At 33.4% G+C, this 24,191-nt stretch overlaps 1 long non-coding RNA gene across 3 annotated transcripts; it reads right to left on the bottom strand.

Annotated features, from left to right (window-relative positions):
• Nucleotides 1–7,577: 7,577 nt before the first annotated feature.
• Nucleotides 7,578–23,138, bottom strand: LOC145559793 (uncharacterized). 3 transcript variants are annotated; one of them, XR_014092969.1, is made up of 4 exons: nt 22,815–23,138; nt 22,625–22,707; nt 20,708–22,522; nt 7,578–8,770 (listed from the first exon to the last, which is right to left on the bottom strand). It is a non-coding gene; the product is annotated as an uncharacterized LOC145559793 (long non-coding RNA). The 3 variants fall into 3 exon arrangements; XR_014092964.1 differs by having other exon boundaries at nt 22,625–23,137; XR_014092966.1 differs by having other exon boundaries at nt 20,708–21,320; nt 22,625–23,127.
• Nucleotides 23,139–24,191: the final 1,053 nt, after the last annotated feature.

Here is a 24,191-nt window from a genome sequence, read left to right on the forward strand (position 1 = left end):
CTAAGGTGAAAAAGAGGTGTAAAGAGATAGCATAAAGATAAAGGAGCGTGAAAAATTGGATAAATATAATGATGATTATAGCGTAGTACTCCAAATGAAAAGAAGATCCTTAACTTTGCAAAAGTAAACGCTTAAATATGATAAAGTAAATTGGTGTATCATAAAAGAAATAGTTTGAGTGAGTTAGTAAAAAAAAATTATGTTTTTTATGTTATCATGCAAAGTCAATCGCAATCCTTGCTAGATTTATAGAATTAAAAATCAATTACTGTAGTAGATTTGGTGTTTCATTAAACTAGGTTAAACTCCGTGCCATGCACGGTCATTATTAAATTTTATAACAATTAAATAATAAATAATGATGTTAATTCAACGATAATTTATCCAAAAAAAATTATTTGTAACAAAATAACTTGAATTTTAATTAGTTTATATCAATACTAAATACGTAAAGATTATTGAATTGGATTATATATATAAATAAATAAATAAACATAATAATAGAAACTTAGAAGCTATAAGTTTTTATATTATATAAGAAAATTAAAATATTAGCTTAGGTTAGTACCCTTATACGAACTCATATACATTTGTCCTTAAATTGTTGACACACTTTGATCGACATAATATGAAAATTTAGTTGACATAATTTTACTTTAGGATAATTTGTATTCAATAATCAACTTTTTAAATATATCTTTAGTAATAATCACATAAATGTTTAGAATAATTAAATAATTTTCCAATATATGTTGTGTACGAAGTATACTATAACAAACTTATTTTGTTCTTTTAAATGTTACGTATGATTTTAAGATTAATACAAACTATGCTACAAAAATTATTTTTCTTTTTTTAATTAAAATAAATTTTTTTATCAAGTGATAAAAGTTGGAGAAAAAAATTGATATTGATAATATTATAATAATTTTGGTAAAGAATATATTCTAGTACATTATTTTTAATCATTGTTAGTATTTTTGTAACTAAAAGTTTCCTCGTATATATAGAATATATGTAAAAAATTTAGTTGAATATAATTGGATTAAATATGTTGTCAAAAAACTAAAAAGGAAAGGAAAAAAAAGGAGGGAAAATTTTTAACCAGGAAATGACAAGTGTCATTCCTGGTTTCGCCTTTAGTATAGGTTTATTGATACTCTATATACACTAGAGTAATACGGAGTAAAAAAAAAATTATTTAAACCTACACATTTGATACTCTCTATGTGCGTGTTTTAATAAGTTTTATAGTTTGACCAAATACGCATGTCGATGACCATTACTTTATCTAATCATGTGTTAATAAAATCATAGAAAATTTTTTAATATGAAAGTATATATTATAATGAATCCAACAATATCTTATTATACCCCTAAGGTTTTGAATGAAAAATGCACCGTGTACCTTTGAAAATTTTCAAATGCACCATGTATCCTTGAGGTTTGTAAAAAAAAAATGTACCATACCCTGATCGTCTTACAAATGCACATATTATTGACTTATTAAACTAAAATTATGCCCACACACGGACTCATTTTTAGTACTTTATATTTATGGAGTAAAGCAGCCTAAAAGCATAAATTACATCAAAATTTGAACTCCATCGATCATTCTAAATCCTAAACTTTAAGGTGTTAGAATTTGATTATTCAATTAAGTTTGCTTGATAATTAAATGCTTTAACATTATACTAGCATTAAATTGTACGGAGTAACAATTTAATAGAATTTTATGCTTATAGCCTATATGGGGTCTCAATTTAACAAAATTATCATTTGTTATATGAGTCTAGCCGTCTAAGGGTATTTGGTGCAAATTCTTACAAACCTCAGGGATACATGGTGCATTTGAAAGATTTTATGGGTACACGGTGCATTTTTTAAAGCCTTAAGGGTACACGGAACAATTTCCCTACCTCAGCTAGTCACATATAAAAAGAGAGGACTACATTGCTCATCATCTTGCTAGGCTTTTTCCATTTGGTATTGAGCAAGTGTGGGATAATCATAGTCCATATGAACCCCCCCTTATGTAACTATGAATGCTTTATCCTTATTTTAATTTAAGCGAGCCGTTTTTCTAAAATTAAAAAAAAAAAAAAAAAAAAAAAAAACATAATACCTAACTCGCTGCTAAAAATTCCCCTACTTTCATGCATCATCAACACCTCTGAGCTTTTTATACATAGAATTACACCTTCTAATAAAGATCAGAATACATACACCTCCAAATTCTTGAACCCCAAACTCTTATAATCATTCAACAATACTCAATTATTTTTATTTTTTTACTTAATTACCAATAATCAAACATTATCGACTAAATCATATAACTAATATATAAAGCTAAACTTTTAGCCAGGTCACGAGGCAGCGACACTTGGCATCCTAACTTTTCGCCAAGTGTCGCGCCACGTTGGATAGATTTAAATAGACTTAATAAGATAAAAATTAGTGTCGCGCCACCTTTGATAGATTTAGATAGATTTTATAAGATAAAAACATTAGTTAAAAATTCCATTTTCAATCAAATTAGGATAGAATTTTAGAATAAGTTTGTTGTTTAGAATATTTTTTTCGATAAAATACCAAATAATAAACTTATAATTAGGCCACAAGACAACATCATCATTTAGTGTTTTAACTTTTCGCCAAGTGTCTTACCACGTTGGATAAATATAGATAGACTTGGTAGAAAAAAAAAATTATTTTATTAGAATTCTATTTTCAATCAAATTGAATTATAAAATAATTTTATCTTAAAAATCCATAAACAACCCGGGCATCGCACGGGGCACAAAACTAGTATAAAATAAAAGATATATAGACAATTAAGACAAGATAACAAATCAAACAATTGATTTAGTTTTTTATCACAATCATATACTATGACAAGATACGTCATATGGAAGTAGAAATTAAATAATTTTAACATAATCCAAGGTACATTAAAAAAAAAAAAAAATCTACCAAGAAGTAGAAACAATTTTCAAACATGACATAATACAACTTACATGACATTTGTAGGAAAAAAAAAATAGAATTACAATCTATGTACGTCATGTGGAAGGATATAATTGGGATTAATGCTCTCCAATTCAGCCTCGAGGATTAGCAACCGAAGACGTTTACGAGCCAATTTAATCAAGTATAATTGCAACCCAAAGCACGTATAATATACTATTTTAATGAGGTTTTCTAAACTCATTTCTATGAAATCTAAGATGCTGAATAAATAAGGACGAAAAGGGATATGCATGATCATATAATGACTTTATAATAAGTTGATTTATTGGTCTAAGTTATCTTTTTTTATGATGTGTTTATATATATATTGTTATCGAGTTTTAGGAAATAACTAACACCTTCATGCAAATGGGATGTAACGTAAATGCTGCTGAATTTCTATATGATTTTAGTTTTTATTACTACTAGAGTGGTCAACGCGCGCGATGCGCGCGACATGGCTAGTCAATGCGAAGAAGTTATCAAGGCTTGTCTTTATACTTAGATTTTAGCTTGTAAATAGTTATGATTAGTAAGCATTTTGCACGTAAAATGTCTTATGCAGTCTTTAAATACCTTGAAACTGATAAGAATTAATATAATGAACCTTTCGAAAGAGTAATAATCGACTATTAAGTTCAAAATCATATATCCTTAACCTTTTCTTATGTATTTTAAAGAGTAAAAAATAGCATTTACATGCTTTTCTTATAAAGTCCAGATGATTCTCTAGAATAAAATTTTGATACATATTACAAGCTGAAAAACAAAGAGAAACAAACAGAGGAATAATGAAATTTTGCATCAATTTGTTCTTGGGTACCCTATGAGTAGTTAGGACTCTTAGGTGTTAAATTTAGTTTTGAGTTTGGATTTTGCTCAAGTCCAATGCAACGTACATTTATACTTAGTATTGCTGTTAAGTCTAATATGATCATCTAATATAAAGTTTGGTAGCTTGAACCCAATGTAAAAATCCAAAATAATAAAATACGGAGTAGTTTTTTTTTTTTCCTCTCTTTGTATATTGATCCAGGCACTTTATTTTTTATTTTTTAATACTCTGTAATTAAACCCAATGTAAGAAGAGCTAAGTTATCCAATGCAGGCAAGCTTGAGCTCAGCTTAATTCAACTCAACAATACAAAGAAATACAGTAAATCATTAAGTTGATACTCATTAGATGTAGAGCATATAGCATTATTAGGATGCATCATATCAATCTCACCAGAAAAGTGGTATCTTCTCTTCTAACGAGTAACAATAAACCTTTAAGGTAGGTTAGAATTGATAAAAGAACTACTCACACCTCCTTTCCTTCAAATATAGAATATACATCCAGAACCTAAGCACAAATGCATTCTACTCCCTTTAAAAAACATGTACCTTGAAAAATTGCATCTTTTAAAGTAGTGGACTCTCATTTTACGCTCTTAATCCCAAAATTATAATCGAAATTTGGATGTCCTTTGCATCTCATAACAACGAATCTAATAGCAATGTTGAAAGCCACCTTTGTAAAATTCTACAATCCCCAAAATCAAAACCAAAGTACAATATAAAGATCATAAAAAATAAAAATAAAAAAATCCTAAAAAATCGTATAGGGAAAAAATTAAAGTACCTTTTGATCGGATTTGTAGTAGCGCTTAACTGGATAAACCACGAAGTCACTGACAAATATTCATGAAATGATCAAATTGAAAGAATAGAAAGAGACATGCGGGGCTTCCATGGGGTAGTGCTCGAAAGTTGGTATATTCTCTCGCTTATAGTGTTTCTGGTTCTCCATTCACTTTAATTATCTACTATTTTTTTTTTCTTTCAAAATCCAATCAAATTTAGGAAAAATAGATGAATACCCAGACCTTAAAATTAAAAAAGGATAATACCTTAAAATCTAAAATCAACCAAAACCTTATAAAACAATTGAAATTAAAATTGAAAAATACCTTTGAAGATTATCAGTGACTTTGTGGTTGAAACTTGAAACCAATAATTCAACCGATTGGATGGGAAGATGAAAAAGTATGTAATAACAGAGAGAAGATATACAGTATTAAAAAAATCTGGAAAATTTGCAAATTGCAGCCATTTAAAGTTCTATTTTGCAAATTGCAGCCATTTAAATTTTTTTTGCAAATTGCAGCCCAAAAGTTCATATAAATTGTAAATTGCAGCCCGATTCAACTTTTTCATCGGTTTACAAGTTGAAAAATCTTCGATTAAGGTTTTAGGGGCCATTTTAGTCCTTAGGGAACCAAATTGAGCTCGAAATTAGCAAATATATATATATATATATATATATAATGACTTTGAAATTCATATACCGCAGTTGCTCCTCTCTCAATCATTCCTTGTGTTTTATTGGTCGAAACTCTTTCTCTCTCTTTTTTTTTCTTTTCTAATCTCACTTGTCCCTGTTCCATCTTTAAAAAGGCTTTGAAATTATAAGCTGCACTTGTTCTCCCAATCCATATCCCCCAGCTTCTTTATCTTTCCCAGCTTTCTCTGTATATATTTCTTTCTTCCGACCTCCTTCTTTCTTTTCTTTCCCAACCCCTCTATGTGTCTCTAGGCCCCATTATCTCTTATCGTTGTATTGCTTCTTCTTTTAACCCTTTTCCTCCTCATCTGGGCCTCTTTTTCTTTCTTTATTCCTCTTAAGCCCTCTTTCTTTCTCTTTCTCTTATTAACTCCTCTCTCATGGCCTGTGTTTCTTTCACTCTCTCCTATACCTCTTTTGTCTCTTTTTCGGCCCGCGTTCTCTATCGGCCCTTATATTTCCCAACTCCTTCCCCCTCTCCCCCCTATTCTCCCTCCCTCTTTCACTCTCTCCTAGACCTCTTTTGACTCTGTAGTTTTTTTTTTTTGATATAATAAAAATAATGATGATGATGATAATAATAATAATAATAATAATAATAATAATAATAATAATAATAATAATAATAATAATAATAATAACATTAATAATAGTATTAATAATAATGTTGAAATCTGCTCTGCTCGGCTCGGCTATCTTGAAATCTACTCTGCTCTGCTGAAATTTAATCTGCTCTACCCTGTTGACCCCTGCTCTGTTGTGCTCTGCTCTGCCCAGAAGCTCAAAAGAACAGGGCCTTAGCTTGCTCTCTCTCTTTTCCAGCCCCCTTCTCTCTCACGGCCCCATTCTTTTCTTTCTCCTTGCCCTTCTTTTTCTCAACTCCTCTTCTCTCTTTCTTTCTCTCTCTGCCCCTCTGTATCTCTCTCTCCCTCTCGTATGTGATGAGTGTCATTTTGACATTTATTTCTAGTCATGTTCCTAGATTTTATGTTAATTCCTTAAAAATTTAATGTCTTTATTTATGTTTTTGATATTTTATAGCTTATTTCTCCTTTGTGTGTTTTTATACATTATTGAGGACATTTTGGAAGATAAAAAGATGAACAAAATAAAGGTATTTAATGTCTTTGAAAAGAAACATGGTATATGCAAACTAAAGGAAATACGAAGATTACATAAGAATCCAACACGTTCTACCTTAAGGTTGAAATCATTTATAAAATATGTTATCAATCAGATTAATTTTCTATACAAATTACAGTATTGATTTTTTATTACATGAAATTGACAATTAATTGACCATCTCTTTCTCCCCCACCTTTCCTATCTTATGATTTTCAATATTTATAATGTTATGCTTTATTTGCATCCCCCCCGTTCTCGATCATTCTCCTCTATCTTTTCATCTATTGTTACATTGCACCACTTATGTTTTCCAAAATTTAAAGCCTTTATAAAAATATTGTTTTTTTTTTCAATTTCTAAAATCTTTTCAAAAGTATTTGTATATCTTTAATTCATTCGGTTAATTAGAAAATTGTGTTCGCACATAACTTTTTTTGAAAGTGTTTACATTTTTGATTTGTAAGTATGTAACGTTCATGCAAATGAAGGAGCATAGAAAAAAAGTATGAGCTAGTAATCTAAAGTTCTCACATACATTAGAGCCATTAGTGTCACCCTATCTCAACACGTGGTTGCACTTTACATAGTGTGTCATAACCATTAAAATCAACGATCACGTGCAGTCCCTTAAATTATCAAAGAGCTTTAAAGATACACTTGATATTTATTAAGAGCTAATAAAAAAGGTCATTATAAATACAAGTTTTCTTTACATCCTAAATGTTACTTTAGACAAGGCCTTTAGGGTTTGTTCTATTCACCTGATTTTCATTAATCTTAACTTATTAGAACTTACGTGAACTTATTTGACCTTGTTAAAACTTGTTTTAGTTGTAGTTTGTAATTGAATAACCCTTATCAAAACTTATTACACATGAAATAAGCGAAAATATGTTGAACAAAACAAACCCTAAAATCAGTAAAATGTGTTCTCTCACTAAGAGTTTTTAAGAGACCATACTGCACTATTCCAAATTTCCAAGTACGGACACCTTATTCAAAAAAAAAAAAATAAATAAAGTATGGACATCTTCAAAAAATCCACGCAGACTTAAATAAGTGTTTTTGGCTGATTCCAAGCCAAAAAATTATCATTAATCCTGTAAAGAGATTCAAATTCCACCAAAGCACAATCATGTTAATAGAAAAAAAAAACAAAAAATTCATTATTTCAATATTTTCCATCCTATACCGTAAAACCACTTATGGGATTAAGGCTTTGATTGATTGATTATACTGTAAATCAATCACTTGTATTTGACCTACCACTTTTTTTCACGCAAAAGGGGGAGATATTATATTACATCATAAAGGCCTTAGCCGAGTTTAGCAACAACAAAAGCAGATAAGAGAGATACTTAAGCAGTAATCTCCTCTTAATCTGAATAGAAACAGACTTGAAAGTAATGAAAACAGAGCTAGATAAAGTTTTAGGACATAAACAAAATGATCCTACTTGACTCATTATAACGCATAGTACTCATCAGGAATAGCAGCAGCACGATAAAACTAAGCTTGGGGCTGGTAAGCTAGGATTTCAGCAGCATACTGATCAAAGATATCAGCATGAGGGTAGAAATAAGTTTCTTTCTCCCCCTTCTTGACCCTAGTTCTGCCAATATGAGCTAAAGCATCTGCAATTTGGTTGACATACCTCTTGGCATAAAAGATAGCAACATCCCAATCTCAAGCAAGAAGGGAAGCAACATCCCTGATAATGTTACCTAGATCGTGATCCTTGAAAGCTTTTGGATTTTTCAGCATTTTAGAAAGAGCATCAGCGTCTTTTTCAAGGTCAAGGTGCTGAATTTTCCTCTTCCAAGCCATAAGAAGACCTTCTCTGATTACAATGAGTTCAGAGGCAGCAGCAGCCATAAGAAGACCTTCTCTGATCGTGATCCTTGACCTACCACTTATTTTGAAGTGATGAACTCAAAAAATGTATTCTAAACAACAAACACTCGCAGTTGCATGCATAAAACACCATCAATCAATTAGTACAATATCTTTAGGCCAAATGAAAATCAAAATAGATAAAACTATACATTCATCATGGACAATCCATCAAAAAAGATACCTTCAAAGAGGGCATCTTGTTATTGTCTAAGAAACCCTATAAACAACTATAAAAGCCTCTTCTCCCAATTTCTTTCCCAACACAAAATCATCCTGATACGAAAAAGAACTAAAATTGAATATGTTAGCATAGAAACCTAAGCAATTAAAATATTTTGGTACTGGATGTACTTGTTTGTTTGGTCACTACAAGAAACTTTATGAGTTCCATATGGCCCTCAATTCTTTACCAACCTGTTGACCCTTATGAGGTTTTGATGATGATGTTAAGAATTGAGCAAACTTCCTTTTAATAAGGATTTTCTAGTGTTGTGATGTTTGCAGGTTCAGTAAGCAGTGGCTGAAGTAGGAACTAAGACAAAGGAACTTTAGAAGATCCAAGAGGATAAGTAAAGACAGAAGAAGAGTTCCAGCAATGGAACTTCCCGAAGTTTCTCAACAGGAACTTCAAAACGGGTTGTAACGACCTGGTTCCGGTGTAATGCTAGGGCAAGCCTCAATAACCAAGGATCAGTGCAAAGATCGAGATATCAATCGAAAAAGATGAACTTCATAACTTAATAGTTGAATAAAAGATAAGTTTGTTTTTGTAGGTTGATGTAAGCATATTAATGGTTGTTATGCAAGGAATTTATTAGAAGTCAGATAAATCTTGGCAAGCTGATTAATTCGTAAAAGATAACTTTAGTTTTATGAAAAAGTACTTAATTGATTTTATCTTATAAAATCTGATTTAACTCGGTTTTATCTTTTTCATAAAATTCTATCTTTTAGTTAAAACGAATTTGATAAAATTGGTTTTCAGATAAAGCGAAATTAAATCTGTTTTGATTTCGATTTTAAAGAAGATAAGATCAGATTTCTGTTTGAGTTATTGATGTGTCTATTTTATATATTATTTTACCCCCGTCCCTTGGTCATAATTAATAGTGTTTTTGGCTCTTTAGAGCCACTTTTATTACTAATTGGTGTTTTCTAGTGTTTTCGTAGATTTGGTTGACTTTTGCAGGGATTTATGCTTTTGAAGTATTTTCCTGAGATATTTTGGAGCAATCACGAGCATTGGAGAAGCACGACCAGAGTTTATAGCCCAGGGCCGGTTAGAGCCATCGAACCGGTGATTAAGGGCTCGGTATAGGTGATACCGGGGCATTTGGACCGAGTATTCAAGACCCAAAGAGGAAACCCAGATTGGCCCGAAGAATTAGAGCCCAATCGAAGTCCAAATAGTGGCCCAAATGAGCCGCCCGGCCAAAAAGGCTGGCGCCCGGAGGCGCGCCCGGCCGGGCGGGAGAAGCTTAGGCTGGCGCCCGGTGACGCGCCCGGCCGGGCGCGAGATTATTAGTAATGAGCAAAAAAGGTGCGCCCGATCGGGCGGTGCCTCGCCCGATCGGGCGCGTGTTTTATTAGTTGACGATTAACGTAGTTTTAATTTGTTTTAGTTAAGGATTTTTGTACGGAGTATAAATACTCCTCCGTAATACGTTTTTAGGATTTCCTCTTCTTCTTCTCCTCTTTACTTTCTTTACTCTCTTAATTATTCTCTTAGAATTCTCTCTCTAAACCTTTGTTCTTAATTCTACTTTTAATTCCAGATTTATTTTGGTAACGATTCCTCTTCTTTTAATCTTAGTTATTTATTCTATTCCTTTAATCATGTCTTATTTTATTGCTTTGATTTGTTTAGTTTTTAATATGTGTGAGTAGTTTAATTTCTAGGGTTTATGGGGATCTAATAAATAATATGAAGGGGTAATTTATTGTTGTTAATTATCAATGCTAGATTAATTTCGTATTGATTGATTTAATGCTCTGTGACTAGATTAGGCCTATCTTTTATGCATGAGTTTGACAATATTGATTCAAGATTCGAGAGATGAGAATTAATGTTTAGGTCTAGTTTCAATAGGCAGATTAATTTATAAATGATTAAGTCGAGATTCGAGAGATGAGATTTAATACCGGTAGATTAATTCTGTGATTGTAATACGTAGCGAAAGCCCTTTACAATCTGGTAAATTGATGCATTGATGATTGACTATTATTGATTATTGATATTGCATGATAATTTCCTATTGAATTGTTTTAATGTTTTACAATTGCGGCTTGTAAAAGTATAGCAATATTAAATTGATGAATCGAGCATATGTTAATTTGATATTAAAGACTATTTTCAATAAGAACTTAGATCTAGTAAATTGCGAGAGCCTGTTAGATCTATGTTGATTAATAAATTGCGAGAGCCTGTTAATCATGTTATTTATGCAATGTCAATGATTGGTTACTATGTTTTACCCTGGAGTATTATTTATTAGTGAACATATGCCCTAGATCCTTTTATATATTGTTTTCTCCCTATTCCTATTCTTTGTAGTTTAGTTTCATACTCAAATATAAATATTGGTTACTTAGATAATTTAGATTATAATAATTAATTAGGAGTAAAAAGACTTGTTTCCCTGTGGAGATCGACCCTACTTCCCTATCTACTTTAGTTAGAGGATTTAGGTATTTACTTTTGATTAGGGGATACGACTTTACCCTGTCAGTTATCTTATTTGCGAAAATCCTAGTTTGTGTAGCTGAGAAACTCCTATAAATATAGAAGTACTTCAGCTTAGCAAAATAAGAGTTTTTAAGCGTGAAAACCACTTAGTGCTTAAGAGTAAGTTTGCCAAAGGTTAAAGCTTTATCATTTTGATTTCGGGTTTCATGTGTAGCTTTCCATTTATGTGTTAGAGTGTGTCTTTGTGTTGTAATTGGTTTTGGGGTAAGATTGTGAATTCTCTTAAATTCACACTTGTGTATGAGTTTGAATTCTCGAAAATTCGAGTGGTAGCTGTGAGTGCACAGTGAGTGAAAGGAATCTGAGAGGTGTTTTGGGTCACCTAGGAAGTGTCCTGGGTAAAGGGAGAAAAGGTCCTAGGAGGTGTCTTAGGTCTTGTAGGAGGTGTCCTATCATATAGACAAGTGTCCGTGGTGGAACTTGCAAAGCAAAGGTCTGTGTAATAGGTTGTACTAGGAGAGTTGCCTATTATAGTGGAATTTGTTTATAAGTCCCAATAGGGCCGAGGTTTTACTTCCAGTTAGGCACTGGATGGTTTCCTCATAAAACTTGCTGTGTGCTTTAAGTTCCTTTACGTTTTAATTGTTTATTTCCGCTTAAGTTCCGCGATTGGAACCTACTATTATTCACCCCCCCTCTCGTAGTAGTTCATCTAAACTAACAATTGGTATCAGAGCAGGTTCTCACGAATTTACAAGCAACCTTGTAGAGCAAAGTTCCTGAAGAGATGAATGCACACGAGAAACTTGAAGAAGGGTACTCTACCCAAAGACCACCGATGTTCAATGGCAAGTTCTATTCATACTGGAAGAATAGAATGGAGATATTCATCAAAGCTGAAAATTATCAAGTATGGAGAGTCATTGAAAGTGGTGACTTCGAGGTAACAAAAACCAATGCAAACAAAGAGGTAATCCCTAAACCAATAGCTGAATTTGATAAAGAAGATTATGAAAAATACAAGTTAAATGCTCAAGTAGTGAAAATCTTGCATTGTGGACTAGGACCTCATGAGCACAATAGAATCATGGGTTGTAAGTCTGCAAAGAAAATTTGGGATTTGTTACAAGTAACACATGAAGGAACAAATGAAGTTAAACGTTCCAAAATTGATTTGCTAATGTCAAAATATGAAAGATTCGAAATGCTACACAAAGAATCCATTCAGGATATGTTCACTAGATTTACTAACATTGTCAATGAGTTGGAATCTTTAGGCAGGTCCATACCCATTGATGAACAGGTAAGAAAAGTTCTTAGAAGTCTTCCTCAAGATGAGAGATGGAGATCCAAGGTTACTTCCTTACAGGAATCCAAGGATTTCACAAGTTCAACCTCGAACAGCTCAATGGATCCCTGCTCACTCATGAACTTCCTCTTGGAGCTAACACTGAAAGTTCCAAGAACAAGAGCCCCTTGCTCTAAAGGCTTATGAATCAAGTGACTCTGAAGATGATGACATGGAGACAACCATGCTGGTACGAAGATTCAGGAGGATGCTGGGAAAGAGAGGAGAAAAGAACAAAAGAGGACAACTAAGTTCTAAGGAAATCAAGTGCTTCGGATGTGGTTCCAAGGACCATCTCATCAGAGATTGCCCTCAAATTAAAGAGGATGAGAAACCAAAGTATAAAGGGAAGGAGCCAAACAAATATTACAAATCATCATTCTCCAAAGAGGACGTCAGGAAAGCCATGATGGCTGCATGGGGAAACTCCGACTCAGAAGATGAAGGAGAAGGAGAATCCTTGGAAGAAACAGCCAACCTATATGCTTAATGGCTAAAACTGATGATGAAGCACGGTTGAAGGAACTTGAATCTGAGGTATGGTATGATTTTCGACAACTCAAACATTTAAACAAAGAAAATCTGATGGAAATCATTCTGGAACTTCAGGATGACTGTAAAGAACTAAACAGGTCGAAGTTCCAAACTGATCAAGCTTTAAAAATCCACAAAGAACATAGTGAATGGGTAGATAATATGAAAACTGATATACAAACTAGATTCTTTGACTTATATGATAAAAATGTCCTTTTAAAAGAACAAGTTGAAAAACTGAAACTTGACAATATTTTGTTAAATGTAGAGCTAGCCCAACTGAAACTTGGAATAGACTTTCCTGACTCTGAAGTTCCTATCACCAACCAACTTCCAAATTTTGAAAAATTGAAATCAGATTTGGAAGAAGTTAAAATAAAAAATCAAACCTTGGAGGAGGAACTTGCTAGAGCCAGGAAAGGAAAAGAAGTGATTAATAATGGAATTCCATCTTGGATAGTTAACTCTCAAAACAAAGATAAAGAAGGATTAGGATATAAGAAAAAGTCTAGGAAAAATAAGAATTATGTGGATCTACCTAGTCAAAAATTATGTTACTATTGTGGTAGTACAGGACATCTTCGAGCTGCATGTCCTAAAAGAAGTAAAGATACTCTTAAGAATACTGAGCATGCTGAACAGGTCTGGATGAAGAAATCTGATTCTTCTTCTAAAACATTGGAACCCAAGGAAACCTGGGTTCCAGAAACTAACGCTTAGTTTTCATGCAGGTTCCAGTGAGGGGGAACAACACTTGGTACCTCGACAGTGGTTGTTCTAAGCACATGACTGGAGATAAATCTAAATTTCTCTCACTGGATGCCTACTATGGTGGAACTGTGACCTTTGGTGATAATAAGAAAGGTGAAATTATTGCTATTGGCAAAGTAGGAAGGTCAAGTTCCCATGCTATAGAAAATGTCTTTTTAGTCGAGGGTCTTAAATACAATTTGCTAAGTATTTCTCAATTCTGTGATAAAGGTAACTCAGTTAGCTTTACTTCTAATATCTATAGAATCATTAACAATGACACTAATAATATTATTCTTGAAGGAACCAGAAAAGGGAACATATATATTGTGGATCTCAATGAAGTTCCAAGTAGTAGTTTGACTTATCTTAGTGTCATTGAGAATGATTCCCTATTATGGCACAAACGATTTGGCCATGCTAGTTTTTCTTTGCTTGATAAACTTAGATCAAAGGAACTTGTGGAAGGACTTCCATCCATCAAGTTCCTAAGAGATAAAGTCTGCAGTGCATGTGTTAAAGGTAAGCAGACACGAATATCTTTCAAATCTAAGAATATTGTAAGCACCACAAAACCATTGGAACTTATCCATATGGATTTGTGTGGTCCCATGAGGATACAAAGCGGAAGTGGCAAAAGGTATATGATGGTTATTGTAGATGATTTTTCCAGATATACCTGGGTTTTCTTTCTCGTAAGCAAGGATGATACATTTGATCAGTTTGTTGCTTTTGTGAAGAAAGAACAGAGAAGAACAAGTCATCAGCTAGTCCACCTGAGGTCAGACCATGGAACTGAGTTCGAAAACTCAAAATTTGATGAGTTTTGTGATGAACATGGAATGGACCACAACTTCTCAGCCCCCAGGACTCCACAACAAAATGGAGTTGTTGAACGGAAAAATAGAAGCTTGGAAGATATGGCAAAAACAATGCTGATTTCCAGTGGACTACCTAGGAACTTCTGGGCAGAAGCTGTAAACACAGCTTGTTACATATTGAATAGAGTCTCTATTCGAGCAATAACCAACAAAACACCTTATGAGCTAATGAAAGGAAGAAAACCAAATATCTCTTACTTTAGATCTTTTGGTTGCAGGTGCTTTGTACACAATAATGGGAAGAGAAACTTGGGAAAATTTGATGAAAGGAGTGATGAGGCTGTATTCTTAGGATATGCCTCAAATAGTAAAGCTTATAGAGTTTATAATAAAAGAACAATGTGTGTTGAAGAGTCTGTACATATAATTTTTGATGAAACTGACTATGTGATTGATGTACAGGATGATGATGATTTCGAAATAGGGTTGGTAAGAAGACATGACCTTGATGAGGAATCAACTGCATCCATAAAGCAGCAAGACAAGAATCCTACAGCTGAAAATCAAACAGCAACTGAAACAGAAGTTCCTCAAGAGGAACATCCAGAGCCTGATAACCCAGAATCTGAGAATCCAGAGCCTCTGAATCAAGAGACAGAAGACAATGGCGCTGAACCAGAAAGATTGTATCCAATCAAAGACTTTACCCCTAAACGTTGGAAACATCAAAAGTCTCACCCAGTGGACATGATTATGAGTGACATAACCAAAGGAACTCAGACTCGGTCCCAACTAAGGAACTTCTGTGCATTTTACTCATTCCTATCTACCATGGAACCAAAGAACTGTGATGAAGCCTTACAAGATGCAGATTGGATTATAGCAATGCAATCTGAATTAAGTGAATTTGAAAGAAACAAAGTCTGGCACCTAGTTCCTAGACCGGAACACCAGAAAGTCATTGGACTAAAGTGGGTGTACAGAAACAAGCTTGATGAACATGGAATCATTGTGAGAAATAAGGCTAGGCTGGTTGTCAAGGGGTACAATCAACAAGAAGGCATAGACTTTGATGAGACATTTGCACCAGTTGCCAGGTTAAAAGCTATACGCATTCTTATTGCTTTTGCAGCTTTTATGGACATTAAGTTATTCCAGATGGACGTCAAATGTGCCTTCTTAAATGGCTTACTAAAAGAGGACGTCTATGTGGAACAACCCCCTGGATTTGAAGATCCAGAATTCTCAAATCATGTCTATAAACTTGATAAAGCTCTCTATGGGCTGAAACAAGCACCTAGGGCATGGTATGAGAGGTTGTCCAAGTTCCTATTAGATAATGGTTTTAAAAGAGGAAAAATAGACAAAACATTGTTTTTGAAATCTAAAGGAACTGACATTTTAGTTGTACAAATATATGTAGATGATATTTTTTTTTGTGCAACTAACGAATCTTTAGTGAAGTATTTTGCTGACCTTATGAGTAGTGAGTTCGAAATGAGCATGATGGGTGAGCTAAACTTCTTTCTTGGATTGAAAATTAAGCAAACTGAGAAAGGAATAATGATTCACCAGCAAAAGTATGTGAAGGAACTCATAAAGAAATATAAGATGGAAAGTTCCAAAACTATAAGAACGCCTATGGGAACTAACATCAGACTGGATGAAGACACAGCTGGAACTTGTATAGATCAGAAGATGTATAGAGGTATGATAGGTTCCTTATTATATTTAACTGCTAGTAGACCTGACATATCGTTCAGTTAGGCTTATGTGCGAGGTTCCAAGCCAATCCAAAGGAATCTCATCTTAAGGCAGTCAAGAGGATACTTAGGTACCTCAAAGGAACTGATGATTTATGTCTCTACTATCCAAGAAATGAATCAATTGATTTAGTTGGATACACAGATGCTGACTATGCAGGTGATCTAGTGGATAGATAGAGCACATCAGGTATGACTCAATTTCTTGGACTATGCTTAGTTTCTTAGGGTTCCAAGAAACAGAATACAGTTGCTTTGTCCACAATAGAAGCTGAATATGTAGCTGCTGCAGCTTGTTGCTCACAAATGTTGTGGATAAAACAACAAATATGTGATTTTGGTTTAAAATTTGAATGCGTTCCAATTTATTGTGACAATACTAGTGCTATCTGTATTTCTAAAGATCTAGTGCAACATTCTAAGGTTAAGCATATCCACATTAGACATCACTTCTTAAAAGATAATGTGGAAAAAGGCTATATTAAGTTGGAATTTTGTCCTACTGATAATCAAATTGCTGATATTCTAACTAAGCCTTTGAGCAGAGAACGCTTTGAGAACATGAGACTGGAACTTGGGATGATCAAGCTGAATTGATTGCAACTAAAGTTCCTAGATATGGTATTGTCAATTATTGGACCAACTAGAAGAAATAAAACATTTATCACAAACTTGGTGTGATAAACATAACGAGAATGTCACCGTTGGTAAACTCTTGAAGGTTAGTATAATTAACACTTAAGACTCTGTAAATAATTTTCAAGTTAATATAGACATGTATATGACACGTTCCTAGATGCATTTTATAAAATTTCTGTTTTCAAAATTTTATCTTTCTAAAAATGAATTTGTGAAAGGATAAACATTGAACTTGAAAATCCATCCGGATAACACTTGTTTTGAAATCAAAGTAAATACATTGTTCCTAAAATCTATCTCTTCACCTTCCAAGCATCGCCTCATAAAATTTACCCTCATTATAAATACTCTTCCAACCACTTGTGTCAAATCACATTAACCCTCAAACTTTCTCTCAACCACAAAAATTAATTTTACAGCTAAACCATCTCTAACCATGGAAGACGAAAACCAAAACCCTAAGAACCACAACGAAAACTCACCTACCAGATCTCCTAGCCCACAACCAATTAACCTGGAACCTCCTGTTGAATTATTCCACACCTCATCAGAACCTAAAAATACTAAGCCAAAAGCTGTTGAAGAAACTGCTACCTCTTCAGCAACAAGCCTACCAAATTTCCTTGATCGAATTGCTCAATGGAAGAAAAGAAAAGCAGAAAAATTGGAGAAATCACTGGATGAGAAAAGTCGTGAAATTGAAGCAATAGAGGACGAACCTGAAGAGGGAAAGAATGATTCTGAGGGGGAAGAAGATGACAAAGCCTTGAAGAGTCAAGCTGACAGGTATGTTGTAGAGTATAGAATAGATGATGCATGGTGTAGAATGGTGAATTTCGAATTTCTAGATCTGCTTAAGTTTCAGGGTTGGGATTTTATGTTTACTGTGAAAGCAAAAAACTATCTGTATCCTCTGGCTATGGATGAATTTGTTAAGGAGTGTGAATTTGAAGATGGTGTGTGTTATAGCAAAGTGAATGGTATTGATATTGAGTTTGATGCTGCTAGACTAGGAACTCTGCTTCAAGTTCCTTGTGAGGGGTTTGATACTTATATGAAAGGAGCTGTAACTGTGAAGGTGGCAGGGCATACTAAAATTGAAATTGTTAATTACTTGGGTGGTAGGAAGGGTGTAAGTGTCATGAATCACAATGATCTTTCTCCATAGCACAAACTGTTATTTAATTTAGTGAAAAAGTTCTTGGTTCCAAGGACACAAAAGAAAAATGAACTGTGCTACTTAGATATGGCCTTAATCTTTTGCATGTCCAAAAGAATTAAAATAAATTTCCCAGCAATCATGCTCCAACACTTAGAGCAATGTAAAGAAAAAGAATTAAAAATAGGATATGCTGCAATTCTTACTTCTGTGTTTGAAGATTTGGGTGTGAAATTGAAGGAATTTTATGGGCATATGAGGGAGAAAGGAGAAAATGTGATAAATGAAACTACTATGAGGGGATTAAGCCTTGCTGTTGTGAGGGGGAAGTGCGTGAAGTATGAAGCGCAGAAAAAGAAAGGGAAGGAAGAGGAGTCCCAGCTGAGAGGTCCTGTTAGGAAGAGCAGAAGGCTCTCAGTTGGAACTCAGGCCTGAACAAGTGCAAATGATCCTTTGGAGTTAGTGAAGGAGATGGAGGAGCTGATGAGATAATTAATGATCTGTCTAACAGACTTATGCAGGTTGAAGGACAGCTCCTTGACATGGCAGGAAAGATGAAGACAATGGAGAGGACCAATGCCTCTCAAGCTAAGGAGTTCCAGAAAGCCATCTCAAGCCTTGAAGCAAGACTAAAGAAAGCTCAAGAAGACAACAAGGCAGATCTTGAGCAAATCTTGAAAGCGCTTGATGTCTGATCACCTTTGCAGCCTATCCCAGCCATCCCTTAGTTTAATCTATTTTCTGTTGGTTTTTGGAACAATGATCTGTTTTCTTTTAATGTTTTTGAACTTTGTTTGATTTTGGAACTTGGTTGTTTTCGTTATTTGGAACTTGGTCTGTAATAACTTTAACTTTTCTGGATGGTTTCTATGCTTTTAAGTTTAAATCCTGGAAATTTGTCTATACATGCATGCATTGCTTGTTAAAAAAAACAGGGTATGTTGTGTGAAAGTACTAGCTTAAGAGAGCTAGCCAGCGCTGCTTCCAGCTTCCCACATTCGATGAATTGCCTGTGGGGCTGTGAGTAGATGAATAAAACTTTTAAAAGTCAGGTTTTTGATAATGCCAAAAGGGGGAAAAAGCAGGAGCAAACTTGGAAAGCTGAGGTTGTTCTAGTTCCAGTTGAGTAAGTAACAAAGGTTGTTCTCTTCTCTAAATTGTTTACTTGCTTTCTGTTTGTTTTTCATTCTTTTCATTTTGTTATTTATTTCTGTCTAGTTTCTTTAATTAGCCTATAAAAAAAATTTTGAAAAATGAAAAATCAACCTTCTGTTTCTTTACTTGTTATCCTCAGGAGTTTGCTCAGTTTGTCATCATCAAAAAGGGGGAAATTGTTGACCCTTATGAGGTTTTGATGATGATGTTAAGAATTGAGCAAACTTCCTTTTTATAAGGATTTTCTAGTGTTGTGATGTTTGCAGGTTCAGTAAGCAGTGGCTGAAGTAGGAACTGAGACAAAGGAACTTTAGAAGATCCAAGAGGATAAGTAAAGACAGAAGAAGAGTTCCAGCAATGGAACTTCCCGAAGTTTCTCAACAGGAACTTCAAAACGGGTTGTAACGACCTGGTTCCGGTGTAATGCTGGGGCAAGCCTCAATAACCAAGGATCAGTGCAAAGATCGAGATATCAATCGAAAAAGATGAACTTCATAACTTAATAGTTGAATAAAAGATAAGTTTGTTTTTGTAGGTTGATGTAAGCATATTAATGGTTGTTATGCATGGAATTTATTAGAAGTCAGATAAAGCTTGGCAAGCTGATTAATTCGTAAAAGATAACTTTAGTTTTATGAAAAAATACTTAATTGATTTTATCTTATAAAATCTGATTTAACTCGGTTTTATCTTTTTCATAAAATTCTATCTTTTAGTTAAAACGAATTTGATAAAATTGGTTTTCAGATAAAGCGAAATTAAATCTATTTTGATTTCGATTTTAAAGAAGATAAGATCATATTTATGTTTGATTTATCTTATTTGCGAAAATCCTAGTTTGTGTAGCTGAGAAACTCCTATAAATATAGAAGTACTTCAGCTTAGCAAAATGAGAGTTTTTAAGCGTGAAAACCACTTAGTGCTTAAGAGTAAGTTTGCCAAAGGTTAAAGCTTTATCATTTTGATTTCGGGTTTCATGTGTAGCTTTCCATTTATGTGTTAGAGTGTGTCTTTGTGTTGTAATTGGTTTTGGGGTAAGATTGTGAATTCTCTTAAATTCACACTTGTGTATGAGTTTGAATTCTCTAAAATTCGAGTGGTAGCTGTGAGTGCACAGTGAGTGAAAGGAACCTGAGAGGTGTCTTGGGTCACCTAGGAAGTGTCCTGGGTAAAGGGAGAAAAGGTCCTAGGAGGTGTCTTAGGTCTGGTAGGAGGTGTCCTATCATATAGTCAAGTGTCCGTGGTGGAACTTGCAAAGCAAAGGTCTGTGTAATAGGTTGTACTAGGAGAGTTGCCTATTATAATGGAATTTGTTTATAAGTCCCAATAGGGCCGAGGTTTTACTTCCAGTTAGGCACTGGATGGTTTCCTCGTAAAACATGTTGTGTGCTTTAAGTTCCTTTACGTTTTAATTGTTTATTTCCGCTTAAGTTCCGCGATTGGAACCTACTACTATTCACCCCCCTCTCGTAGTAGTTCATCTAAACTAACACAACCTCTATATTTCCAAAGTCAAATGCCTCTCATGCAATTATTAACTCAATATACGATTCAAGATAGCTCTCACAAAGACAGCAGTACATCACAACACAAATTCATAAAGATATTTCTCCATATTTTTAGTAACAGAACCTAGATAAGAGTATCAGTATGCCAACAAAACAAAAAAGTAAAAATTATATGGCATTGTCCAATTATGATAAATTTGTGACCTTCCATCACATCTCAATAGCATCAATAAAAATACAATCCAGTCAAGGAACATATAATCCAAACCAACATGAAAAAAAGAAAATGAAAGTCGACGCCTAAAATACATGCCATTTATTTCTAATACTCCAAAAGGATATCTTGACCATTCAAAAAACCCAACAGCCAATGACATTGGAAAGAGAAAAAATCATGGAACATACACATATAGCCATAATATTTCAAGGTAGTTCTGAAATTCATCAATCGAATGAAATTTGGTGACACATCCAAGGCAAAGGCCTATATGAGGAATATGGAACAGGAAGGCTTAATGCTATCTGGTATTCTGGGTATGAGTATGCAGACAACATTCATTTGCTCTCGGTTATATGACAACTAAATCAGTATCAATATGGCCTGTATAGCATATGCATGGACATAGTCATTAAGTCACTAATACATTAGACATATAAGTAAGCTACGAAATTTAACAATCCCTATTAGAGATTCTGTGAATTAATGTTAACAAATAGAAGAATATAGAAACAGATTTCATAAACAATTAAGGTATGCGGCACCAAAAACAATTGTAACAATAGTTGTATTGATCAATCAGATACTTACTCCCTCCATCTCTTTATTAGAGTCCCCTTTCTAACATTTATTACTCTAATAAAGAAAAAGGGGACTCTAATAAAGAGACGGAGGGAGTATATCATAATCACAGAGAATTCGCAAAATCGTAAGCTATACGACAACAGTGAACAAATAGACTCGAAACTTAATAGTAAACCATGATATTTGAGCTATAAAAAATCATATACAATGAAGTGATAACCTGAAACATCTGAAACCGCCAAACTTCTACCGTCACACACCAAATTACCAGCCAAAACAAAAAGAACTACGAGCTAGACTCGGACATCCATGATTATTGAATTAAAACATACGGAGCTTGGTTCAAAAAAGTCTCTATATTTCTATAAGACTATAACAATAACAATTGGTAATTGATGAAACAATAAGAAGATTATATGTCAAAAATCAGAATTCCAAAGCCTAAGAATCAAAAAATTTGATTACAACAACAAGAAGAAGTACAACGCAGGTACATCATAATCCATTGATCCATTCCTAATTAGGTTTTTTCAAGAATTGAAAACCTAGTTAATAATATCAACTAATTAACTTCTTAATCGAATTTTTAGCTCTGATTAGAAATTTTCAGGTCAACCATGATTCTCAATTAAAAATAAAAGGAATTTTTATAAATTTGCGATTATTAATTCAACAAATTCATGACAATTTCCACAAACAAGAAAAGTGCTTTATCAATAGAATGAATTATTCAAACAAATTATTAATCCAGATGTTAACCACAAATTTCCATCACGAATTAATGGTGGGTTTAATTAAATTAAAATATAATCACGAAAAAGAACCAGAAAACAACAACTTTCATAAAATAATTCAGATGAACAATCAAATTATACAATCAAGATTACAACTTTATTTTTTTTTAAAAAAAGTCATACAATCAACAAAAACCACTACATAACAATCAAAATTTAAAAATTAAACAAAATCAAAGTAGAAAATAATAGAAAAGAATTAGGTACCTGATTTTTCGTGAGGATTGAAGATGAGTAGGAAAAAGATTAAAAAGGTTGGAAAGAAGAAGACTACAAAGATTGAAGAAGATTCCTTAGAGTAATACATACCATTTATTTCCAATTACAGTTTATCTCCTCCATCATTGAAGCTGAGGAAGCAATTTTTCACGAGCAATTTACCATCACCAGAACTTGCATCACGAAGAAAAAAAAACAAAAATATTTTAAAATCCTATACCAAAAAAAAAAAAAATGAAAAATCTAGATCATAGAAAAGGGGAGCAATTTCTGTAACCACCTAAAAAATCTTGCGAAAAAAAACCAGAAATAATCAAAAATTAAATCAGTCAAATAAACGGAAAAATCTAATCGAAGAGATGAACACCAGAAATAAACAAAAATTAAATCATAATTATTTTTTTTTGTTTTGAACCTCAGAAACTGTTCCAATGGAGGAGATAGAGAGTGAGAGCGGGTAGAGAAGAGAGAAAGATAGTGAGAGGAGAAGAAAGAAGAAGACTTAAGAGTTAATAGAGAGAAAGAAGACAGTCTGAGACAGCTGCCAAAAGCCAGGCCACCAAAGAAACATAAACAATAAAGGGTAAAATCGGCAATTCAATGAATTCAGGGGCGCATAAGTAATAGCACCACAAAGTACTATTCATAAGCTACAGTAGTTTGGTTTGCATTTTTATAATGGTTATGGACTAAAGATATCTTGGTATTGGCTCTATTAGTATGAGGTTTTTTTTTGCCGGTAATGTATGCTAAAAAAATGTGTTCAAATTAATAATTCCTTATAATCATTAAAAAAAAAAAAATCCATAATCCCCCCCTTTAATTGAGGCCCTCGATCGGAGTCCAATCTTAGCCATCCTTTAGGGGTGTTTGGTTCATCAAATTGGAATGACCTGGATTGTTATGAAATCTCATATTAGAAAGGTATGAATTCTAAAATCCATACTAATCCAAAGTTGTTTGGTCTAATTGTTGGAATGGATTATATGCTTCATCATCATAGTACCTATTGTAAATCTTAAGGGGCGAGGTGGGTATGGGAGAGAGTTAGAACCCCTTGAATATGAGATTCCATTAATAAAAATCTCAACCAAATAAAAAATTAGATTGAATACATTCTAACTCCATTCGAACCCATTTTAAATGTTCCAACCAAACGATCTCAAATATTGTCACACACTCACTGACTCACACCAGATTGTAATGTACTTCCTCATTTATTATTACTTGGCATTATTTTGAGTTCGACACTATTCACATATATCTTACTTTGACTTACGCTTGTGATTAATATTCAATAATTAAAATAAAAAAAAACGTAAGTATGTGAGGTCTTGCATTGTTAGATTCATTTAATAAAAAAAAAATATTTGTATTTTATAATTATTATTGAAAATATTAATGTTTGAAAGTAAAAAAAAAAAAAAAAAAAAAAAAAAAAAAAAAAAAAAAAAAAAGAGGAATACATGCTTTATAGGCATTAATGCATAACTCCGTATGTATATAACAATAAAGTGTTGGCTCACTAGGTAAGGTTCTTACATCATATCCTAGAGGTTTGGGGTTCAAATCCTAGCAATCGAGGGTACATGAGGCCTTGAGGGTATTAATTACCCTCCCCTCTACTCCACTAGTAGAATAAACGTAATGGCAAGCG

This window comes from Chenopodium album, chromosome 1 (assembly GCF_948465745.1).
Source record: "Chenopodium album chromosome 1, dcCheAlbu1.1, whole genome shotgun sequence".
NCBI classification, from domain to species: domain Eukaryota; kingdom Viridiplantae; phylum Streptophyta; class Magnoliopsida; order Caryophyllales; family Amaranthaceae; genus Chenopodium; species Chenopodium album.